Genomic DNA, 10756 nt, shown 5'->3' on the forward strand with positions numbered 1-10756 from the left:
TGTTTGTGTGTGACAGTCAAAGATGTTGAAGCGGTTCAGAAAGCCTGAAGACGCCAGGTGGACATCTGAATAACAGGGCTGTGAGAGGTAAATCTGGGAGTGCGTGACAATCATTTGGAGCGTGGCGGAGCAAATGAATACATTTAACATCAGCCTTTACAGAGGCATCCACCACTAAACAAACCAGCCCACCCTTCCACGCTCGCAGCCCATCTCCATACCCCGGTAAAACCGAGAACCAATAAATAAATAAGAATCCCCATGACAACTGACAGAGAACAATTGTCACGCTGCGTAGTGGATGACTGGCATTCCAGTCCCTTCATCCCTCCTAAGGCCCCCGACGGCAAATGCCAGAAGATATATTATTCATGGAGCCTCACTCAAGCTCTATTGACAGGAAGCCGGGGAAAGTTCCCCCGTGCATATGTGTGTCTGACTGTGCTGTCTCCTGCCCCACAGCACCTCACACAGGTACCCCTCCTCCTCATCCTCTTCATTTTTCAAAAGGAAAAATCCTATTTCAAAAGAAACGTTTATAGAGAATGGTGCCCCCCTACTTGGTCGTGGACCCCTGGCGTTTTTCATGGCGGTCATTCAGGCTTGAAGGCGTCTGGGGGAAGAAGCGACGTCTGTTTCAGATAAACAACATGGGGCTGGCTGCTATGACTGAGTTCTCGTTAGCGAGGCGCTCCGCTCGGGGACACACCCCAAGAGAGACACAGAGGTGCTGCCAAGTTTCCGTCACAGCAAACCAAGAGGAGAAAGTGCCTCTTCCGAGAGCTTTAGTTATTCAAATCCTCCACCACCACCACCACCACCAAACCCCCAGCCCCCCACTGCACTCCCCCCAGCACCACCCTGCTAATTCCTGAAGGAAGATTAAGCCTTTTGCAAACCAATTAGATAATAATAACAATGAATTATGCTGAAGTCTCCCCAGGTGGGCAGTCATAAGCGGGTTGTAAACGAAGACTGAATATTAGAAACATATGGTTCTGCTGGTGCATCTCATTCAGCTTTATGCAGAGAGGAGAGGGCGCCATTCGCTGTGCGGTGGAACTGTGTGCTAAATGACATCAGCATAATCACCAACAGGGTAGACTGTGGAAGCTGTGACTGTAGACGAGGCATCTGTCTCTCCTGTCAGCTGTGGTGGGATGAACCACCCCCCCCCTCTGCTGGTTCCCAAAACTCCTTAATTAACCTTGGAACTTCAACTTTACACTCCTACTTCCCCCCAGGAGAGAGAGCAACCCTTCTCTTTTTTCCCTTTTTCTAATCGCACACTTGTACCTGTTGTTGTTGCTGTGAGAGACTTGGGAACTTTGCTGACAGCTGCTGTCGTGACAACGGTGACACCCTGTTACTGGTGAGGCCTGATGGGGAGCGCAACAGGTTTATCGAACTTGATGTATGTTTTGACCCGGTCAGAGAAGGAGAACCCACCAGATCTGTTTCAGAGTACAAGACCTGTCCCCTTTGTTTTGGTTTGTAATAGTATTTGCAATTCACAGCAGCATGCTATTTTGGTCATAGCTCTTAATTATGATAGGTGTGTTATTGCTCACCAGAGCATAGCAAATTGCCGTTATGTTGTTTGCTTGCGCCTAATCTAATTGGCACATTGTCGCAAAAGTAATTATCTGTCATTTAAATTGATGCCATAACCACAAGTTAGGGAGACACCTGCTGCCTCCAGTCTGGCTGGGAAATAAATAAGGATGCAGACCTCTCAACCCCCTAGCAGACACACTCTCTCCACCCCTCCATCCCTTCCTCTATCTCTCCCTCCCTCCATCCCTTCCTCTATCTCTCCCTCCCTCCATCCCTTCCTCTATCTCTCCACCCCTCCATCCCTTCCCTCAGTCTCTACAGCAAAGTACAGGTGTTGCTGCTCAGCTAACCCCCACACACCATCTCTCTATTCCCCACCTGTGAGGTACCTCTCCTCAACTCTGTCCTGGGTGGAGACTTGGCTCCCTGCATCACTCTGAAGGGCCTGAAATAAAATCATACTTTTGTCTCTAAACGTCCACACATGTTGACTTGAGTCACTGCAGAAGCTAGACTGTAACGTCTGAAAGATCGTCATAAGATGTGGAGCGTGGTGTATTCATAGCCCTTGGTGTTCAGGTTTTCTTACTGGATGTCTGTGTAGGAACTGGTGAGAGAGTTCAAAAACAGGACTCCTTCTCCAAACACCACGCTGGTGGAACATGTCATCAGTGTTGCAAGGTATCTGCCTGACCCAATGCTGAGCGCTGGTCCAACATAATGCAATTACTTGCAATTACTTGGACCAATCATCACCTCCCATGGCTTCTCCTACCACTGCTACGCTGACGACACGCAGCTGTACCGGTCGTTCCCCCCGACCGATCCGGGGATCTCAGCTAGGATTGAGGCCTGCCTCACAGACATCTCTGCCTGGATGACCGAGCACCACCTCCAGCTGAACCTCGCCAAAACAGAACTCCTCATCATCCCGGCTAAACCCTCCATCTCCCACGATCTCTCAATCACCCTGGGATCTGCGACGCTGACCCCTTCATCCTCTGGAACCTTGGGGTTACCATGGACGACGAGCTCTCCCTCACGGCTCACATTGCTGCAGTCTCCCGGTCGTGTAGATTCACCCTCTACAACATCCGGAAGATCAGGAGATACCTGTCTGAGCACTCCACCCAGCTGCTAGCCCAAGCACTTGTCCTCTCCAAGTTGGACTATTGCAACTCGCTGCTCGCTGGTCTCCCAGCATGTGCAACCCGCCCTCTTCAGAGGATTCAGAACGCAGCGGCCCGCCTGGTCTACAATCTACCCAGACGCTCCCATGTTACCCCGCTCCTCATCTCTCTCCACTGGCTACCTATCATGGCCCGTATCAGATTCAAGACCCTGGTACCGACCTTCCGAGCAGTGAACGGGACTGCACCCGTCTACATCAAGTCTCTCCTGCAGCCTTACACCCCCACCCGTCACCGACGGTCTTCTTCAGACAACCGCCTGGTGGTCCCACCGCTCAAGACCGCCCGGTCCCAACACAAGCTCTTCTCCTGTCTGGCCCCACAGTGGTGGAATCAACTCCCCACCTCCATCAGAGACACTGATTGTCTCTCCACCTTCAAGAAAAGGCTCAAGACACACTTGTTCCGGGAGTACAACGGTACTTAGGAATGGTTCGCTTGACCCGATGCTAGTTTCCTCAAGGATCACAATGACTCTTGCTTAGAGACTTGTTGCTCTTGTGGTTAGTGGTAACTGATTTAAAGTTTTGTACTCGCTGTGATACAGTATATTGTTTTTATTATTGTTGCTTGCTTTTTCCACAGGTACACTTGCACTTATAGCGGTTCATGTTGTTTAATTGTAACTTGTTTAACTACATGCTATTATGGTTCTTCCCTTTGGCACTTACTTGTGGTTGGTTGTTCACAATGTGTGCTTCATATTTTGGCTACTCGCAATGTTTTTGTGGCTATCTTGTTGTTATGATCATTGACCTATGCACTTTGTAAAGCTCTCTCTTGGAAGTCGCTTTGGATAAAAGCGTCCGCTAAATGAATAAATGTAAATGTAATCCAGGCTCACACTGAGCATCAAGGTCTGTCCCTGCACGCCTCGCAAAGCTGTCAGTAATTGGCTGAAGCAACGCAACTCCCACATTCTCTTCATGGACACTACCAAGGATTCATCATTTAACCACCAGGACGTGGAGGACTGAGGACTGATCTGCTCGACACGGCATGTTGACCACCACAGTCTGACTGGACTTCAGTGTTTGGTGAACAGCCTTTGCCTGTAACGGCTTTTCCTCTTTCAGGAGAAACTCTGTAGCCTTTAAAGCAGTCAGGACCGGACATTAAGGTCAGCCCTGGCTGCTTTAAGTAGATGCTCTGACAGCACCTGTGAATACTGCAGCAGGCCGGTTCTCACAGTGAACAGGACATGAGTAATGGACTGGTACAGGAGCCCTGGAATGAAGAAGAGAAATCCTTTTTTTGGTCCCCTGAATAGAATATAAAATTTAAACTATTAGAGGAAGAAGACTGTGATGAATCTGACCTTATTAATCTGTGCTTTAAATAAATTATGTTGGATTCAGAATTTCGGTTTGAACTCCCATTTTCATCCATTGTCCTACTGGTTCTTCCTGTTCGGACGGAGAAATGCCTTCCAGCTGTAGTTTATTGGTTTATTCCCAGGTCTTCTTCAATACATTCAATATATATATATATATATATATATAAAGGACATATATTTGATATATTTTAAAATATCAAAGATTGTGTAATTACAATTCTGACAGAAGCTTTCCAGATACATTTGCTGCAGTATTTCTTCAGGGCGTCGGGACAATAGACGTCTAATGGTTAGTTTATCGGTTGTGTGTATCTGTCCTTAGTTCCCACCATTGATGTGGGTTTTAAATCCTTCCGATATGTGGCCTGATAAAGTTGATCTCAAAGCAGCTGTCAGGTGCTTGGAGGGCCATGTCTTGCCCTTGACAAATTGGCTTCTGAAAGGCAATTCCTCCTGCAGGAGAACAGGAGCGGCAGACAGACGAGACAGTGACTCTTCTCCTGGAGATTGGGGTATAAATAAAATAAAGAATGAGAGAAAAGAGAGGTGGGAGTCCCACCCACCAGCGTTGTTCAGGCAGAGTCGAGGTTGTCTGTGATAATCTTATCTGACTACAACGGCGAGCACAGAGGGGACAAAAGGGGCAGCAACCAGATTGCAGGTCTGATGGGCCGGCGATTGCATGGCTGTCCAGACCAGGACGCTGGCGTGAAGTTGATGAGTGGCGTGTATCCACCTCTCATCAGCAGGCGGAAACGAAGGCGACTTCTCAACCATGAAGGCTGAAAGATGAAACTGAACTTGGCAGTGCCAAGCAAAACCTGAGCTCCTCCACCTCTAGAAGAGTCGTGCGTTAGGACTTGACCTTCAGTCCACAACCTGTCCTCTCTCTAGCTGTGTGGGGCCCACCACAGACCCAGGACAGCTCAAATAAACACACTCCTGTTCAGGTGTGCTGTACTACTATATCATATAGATGATGTTGAGCATGTTGCGCTTTTACAGCAGCAGTGATAGTGGAGGTGACTGACAGACCGGTGTGTTTGGGTGCTGGTTCCTGAGGTCGCTCTACCAGAGAGCGGGGCCTGAGAGCAGCAGCAGAAACAGGCTCCGTGCTGAGAACAAGGCCCGATCTGAGCGTCCCGCTGCTCCAACATCAAATGCCATCATGATTAATAACCTGGGGGAATGAGTGGGAGAGAGAGGGAGGATACGAGAGGGAGAGAGAGAGAGAGAGAGAGAGAGAGAGAGAGGGAGGATACGAGAGAGAGGAAGAGAGAGAGAGAGAGAGAGAGAGAGAGAGAGAGAGAGAGAGGGAGGATACGAGAGCGAGAGGGAGAGAGAGATGGGCCGGGGTTCCATTCAGGATGCGATGCCGGATTAGTCCAAAAGGCAATTCATTAACGGTGACACTGCAACTCTATGCTCTGTGTGTGTGGAATAATAACGAGAGCTGGGCCCACAGGGAGCTGGTGGGGGTGTGGAGGGTGTGTGTGTGTGTGTGTGTGTGTGTGTGGGGGGGGGGGGGGGCACAGCCTCAGGTGGAGCAAGCTGAGGGGCTGGGGGGGCTAGCAGACTGGTAGCCCTAAATGTCAAACACAGTTTATCTCAACATCCACTCACAGCTGGTTCACTAATGTCAATCTTGTCAGCAGTTTGCATTTTTACTGTATTCTCTGGTGTGACAATGAACTGGGGATTTTAAGACAAAGGTCTTATGTCTGAAACGACTCTAAAACAAGCCTGTCGTGCACAAGACCGTTTTAAAGATGCTATTCACTGAGAAGGAGAGGAACCATGGTTCAGGCATGCAGAATAGGACACATAGACTCGCCTGGTGCCAAACAGGATCTTGGACTTATGCCACAAATGACACTTTACAGTAGATTGCTTTTACAAGCTTCAGCATCACTCACTAATCATGCTTCTATGTGTTTAGTATGCGGTTCAGTTTGTCTTAAAAACAATTAGCTACAGACTTTCATAATAACCCCTGACCATGCTGGTGAATATTGTTTGGTCCTAGATGGAATTAATTAAGCTTTGAGCGCTTGGGGAATGGATGACAGCACGAGATAATGTATTTTGTGTGATATGGGCCATTGACTGCTTTTCCATAGCACATGAACAATAATGAGAAAAATACAGAATATCTGTGAATCCATTCAGGGCCCTGATTGTTTGTGGGTATTAAATTGTGCGTACATCTCTGAATGCTTGCAGGGGAGAGAAAAAAAGAAAGGCATTGTCAAAACATTTGTTAGCAAATTGCTTTCTGTGCCATTGTGCAGAGTTTGATGGATTCTGTGTCTTTGGAATTGAAAAGTATGTCTGTTTTTTTGGTTGGGTTTTTCCTTGCTTGGTGGCCTCTTCAGACCAGCTCCGGGGAATATACGTCTCAAAGATATATTTGAGGTTGATTGTGTTTCCTAAGTGAAAACTGGAAGATGGGGGAAGACAAGTATTGTATTTCTTTATTTTATTTTATCAAAACCTGTTCACTTACAGGCATGAAAAAGAGGTTTTAAGATGTTAAAATTTAAATTGAATGAAAGCGCTGGGTCAGACTGCAGAAGGCTGGTCATCAGACCCTGGACAGTTTTGGCTTCTGTAGATGAAATGTTGAAATGAGCTTATCTGAATGCGGGGACGGGTCATCTTCAGCAGGCTTCCGTTTGCTTTCAAAGCCCACAGCCAAGCACAGAGCCTTAGCAAAATTTCCAATGCATTTTTCACAGCCAGTGCATGAAGGATGAATGAGGGACAAATAGCCACAGAAACCACTCTGTGTTCCTTTCCTGTAACAGTATATGTGAGCCCGCACTGGTTGAGAGAAACCACACTGCTTTTTGTGAATAGTGACAAACTATAACGGCTGTCACATCCGATGTTGTATTGATGAGAAACGGGAGTTTTAAGGAATTTGTATCTCTGTTGATTGGCAGCACGGTGTGAATCTGGAGTCGTCGCTGTTCGCCTACAATGACTGATCCTTTTCCAAGCTCCTTCGAAGGGCCTCTCAGTAGTGTTCTCTAAGGCAGTTATTGATTTGGGGAGAGTCCAATCTTTCAGGGAGATAATAAGGATGAATAATAACCAGCTGTATGGTCTGCCTGCAGGAGCCCATGCCTGGCTTCTCTGGAGGTTTAAAACCCTTTATCTCAGTGGAGAGCACAGGAGAAGGACAGGACACAGTCGCAGTGTTTTCTGTGTCAGTTGGCCCGTCGTGGCCTCTGCCTGCTTTCTGAAAGGTACGCTACAGGAAGCACCGGGGACCATTTTTAATTACTGCTGCTATAATTACTGCAAATCTAGAGAGGCTTCAGGTACAGATGTAACTCTTTATATGAAAAGCAGCATCGTAACAGCCACTTCATTGGTTCATTGTACATACACGCTACATAAAGGGCTCATTTTAAACCCAGAATGAACCGAACCACTGTTTTAATATTGGGTTAATTAATCATTATTAAAAGAATTCGGCCGTTGGATGAAGTTTCAGGTATCTGAGAGCGGCATGGATTCATCAGCACATATGACCTTACAGTCACTGAACTAAGGATGAATTTAATCCCCCGATTGCATCAGCTGCAGTGGGAATATGACTTCCTATTGGAAATTGAAGGCATTTTAATGGCAGCAATGTACGACCGACTCAACGCTTTCTCTTAATATATAAGCTCATAAACAGCTTGATAAGAACTCAATAAAGATAGTACATTTCAATGACAAAAAAGGATATTGGCTGAACATGTTCTCGAGACAAATAAAAATAAAGTAATATGCAATAACAGCTCTTCTTCCTGTTTGCTTCCTTATCGCCACCTACTCAGCACTAGCCCTCCGCTCGGAGGAAACGGTCACTTCACCACGGCGGGAGCAGGTAGACCCGTGTGCCCGGTCCCAGAAGGTCGTTTGGTTAATGCACATTTTAGTCTTCATGGGCTCTTAACTAGTTTTTAATCAGAGATTATTAGTGAGCTGGAAGGGTGTGCAGGCGCGTGGCTCCCCAGCCGAGAGAGAGTGCCCATCAATATGTCACGTCAATTACCACACCACAGGGTGCATCAGGAGGTAGCGGGGTGGGGGGAGGGGAGGGGGTAGCGCCACCTGAGTGCCTGTACTCCACATCCCCAGCTTCTCCCCTGGGCCACACACACACACACACACACACACACACACACACCCGCCCTCCTCCACCTCGGTCTAACAGCACTGTGACCAAACTAGAATGACATCTTTGATTTCTGCAACATGTCTGTAACAACCATCTGGGTAAACACTGGTCGGTTCGGAGTTTATTTAAGGTGCGCACCAGTGCGTGTGCGCTCCCCCTATCCACCTAACCCTAACCCCTATCCACCTAACCCTAACCCTATCCACCTAACCCTAACCCCTATCCACCTAACCCTAACCCCTATCCACCTAACCCTAACCCCTATCCACCTAACCCTAACCCCTATCCACATAACCCTAACCCCTATCCACCTAACCCTATCCCCTATCCACCTAACCCTAACCCTATCCACCTAACCCTAACCCCTATCCACCTAACCCTAACCCCTATCCACCTAACCCTATCCCCTATCCACCTAACCCTAACCCCTATCCACCTAACCCTAACCCCTATCCACCTAACCCTAACCCCTATCCACCTAACCCTAACCCCTATCCACCTAACCCTAACCCCTATCCACCTAACCCTAACCCTATCCACCTAACCCTAACCCCTATCCACCTAACCCTAACCCTATCCACCTAACCCTAACCCCTATCCACCTAACCCTAACCCCTATCCACCTAACCCTAACCCCTATCCACCTAACCCTAACCCTATCCACCTAACCCTAACCCCTATCCACCTAACCCTAACCCCTATCCACCTAACCCTAACCCTATCCACCTAACCCTAACCCCTATCCACCTAACCCTAACCCCTATCCACCTAACCCTAACCCCTATCCACCTAACCCTAACCCCTATCCACCTAACCCTAACCCCTATCCACCTAACCCTAACCCCTATCCACCTAACCCTAACCCTATCCACCTAACCCTAACCCCTATCCACCTAACCCTAACCCCTATCCACCTAACCCTAACCCCTATCCACCTAACCCTAACCCCTATCCACCTAACCCTAACCCCTATCCACCTAACCCTAACCCCTATCCACCTAACCCTAACCCCTATCCACCTAACCCTAACCCCTATCCACCTAACCCTAACCCCTATCCACCTAACCCTAACCCCTATCCACTATCCAAGCACCGCTGGCCAGCAAGTACTGTAGCTAACAAGTTCTGATCATGAAAGTACTGTAGCTAACAAGTTCTGCTCATGAAAGTACTGTAGCTAACAAGTTCTGCTCATGAAAGTACTGTAGCTAACAAGTTCTGCTCATGAAAGTACTGTAGCTAACAAGTTCTGCTCATGAAAGTACTGTAGGTAACAAGTTCTGATCATGAAAGTACTGTAGCTAACAAGTTCTGCTCATGAAAGTACTGTAGCTAACAAGTTCTGCTCATGAAAGTACTGTAGCTAACAAGTTCTGCTCATGAAAGTACTGTAGCTAACAAGTTCTGATCATGAAAGTACTGTAGGTAACAAGTTCTGATCATGAAAGTACTGTAGCTAACAAGTTCTGCTCATGAAAGTACTGTAGCTAACAAGTTCTGCTCATGAAAGTACTGTAGGTAACAAGTTCTGATCATGAAAGTACTGTAGCTAACAAGTTCTGCTCATGAAAGTACTGTAGCTAACAAGTTCTGATCATGAAAGTACTGTAGCTAACAAGTTCTGATCATGAAAGTACTGTAGCTAACAAGTTCTGCTCATGAAAGTACTGTAGGTAACAAGTTCTGATCATGAAAGTACTGTAGGTAACAAGTTCTGGTCTAGGCAGAGCGACACGTCTACATGTCCCTGTGTGAGACGTGTCTTCCAGAGTGCTTTGGGACTTGTCATTCCTGTATAATTTAGGAGGTATGAACACAAGACCCCAATCTACCTTCTAAACATAGCTCTGTGCCTTTCACCCCTATCTAACGGGTCTATAATTGCCAATTAAGAATGGCAGCATCCCAGACTTGCTCTTAATTGTTGTTAATGAGCGCTAAGCACCACCAAGGTCTGGGCCTCGTCCCTAACCCCTAACAGGGGTGTGTGTGTGTGTGCGTGTGCTCCCTCAGATACCCCAGATCTACCTCTTCCCCCTACATGAATATTCATGGTCGCCAGGTCGAGAGCTCCGCTCTGCTTGATTGGTCAGACCTCCTCTCAAGTCTTCACTTCTTCATTAAGGCGTCATAGTGGTAGAGCCGCCCGGCCTGCTTAGCCGTGCGCGTGGCGGCGTGCTTAGCCGTGCGCGAGGCGGCCTGCTTAGCCGTGCGCGTGGCGGCCTGCTTAGCCGTGCGCGTGGCGGCGTGCGACGCTCGGCTAGCGTCTCTTACCGCGAGGCGCCAGCACCAGGAGCCACATCTTAGAGATTCTGTATGCAGATGAGCTCTCCTCCTTCTCTTAAGGAAAGCGGCTTGTTTGTTTTTACTCCTTATCTACGGTTCCCAGCTTCTTTACTCACCTTTCTGTCTGTTGATTATTTATTGGTCACGTCCTGAAATATCTTCTGAAGGCAAATAGTTACACAGTCAGATTACAAACATGATGTCAACAAA

This window comes from Osmerus mordax, chromosome 19 (genome assembly GCF_038355195.1).
Source record: "Osmerus mordax isolate fOsmMor3 chromosome 19, fOsmMor3.pri, whole genome shotgun sequence".
NCBI lineage: Eukaryota > Metazoa > Chordata > Actinopteri > Osmeriformes > Osmeridae > Osmerus > Osmerus mordax.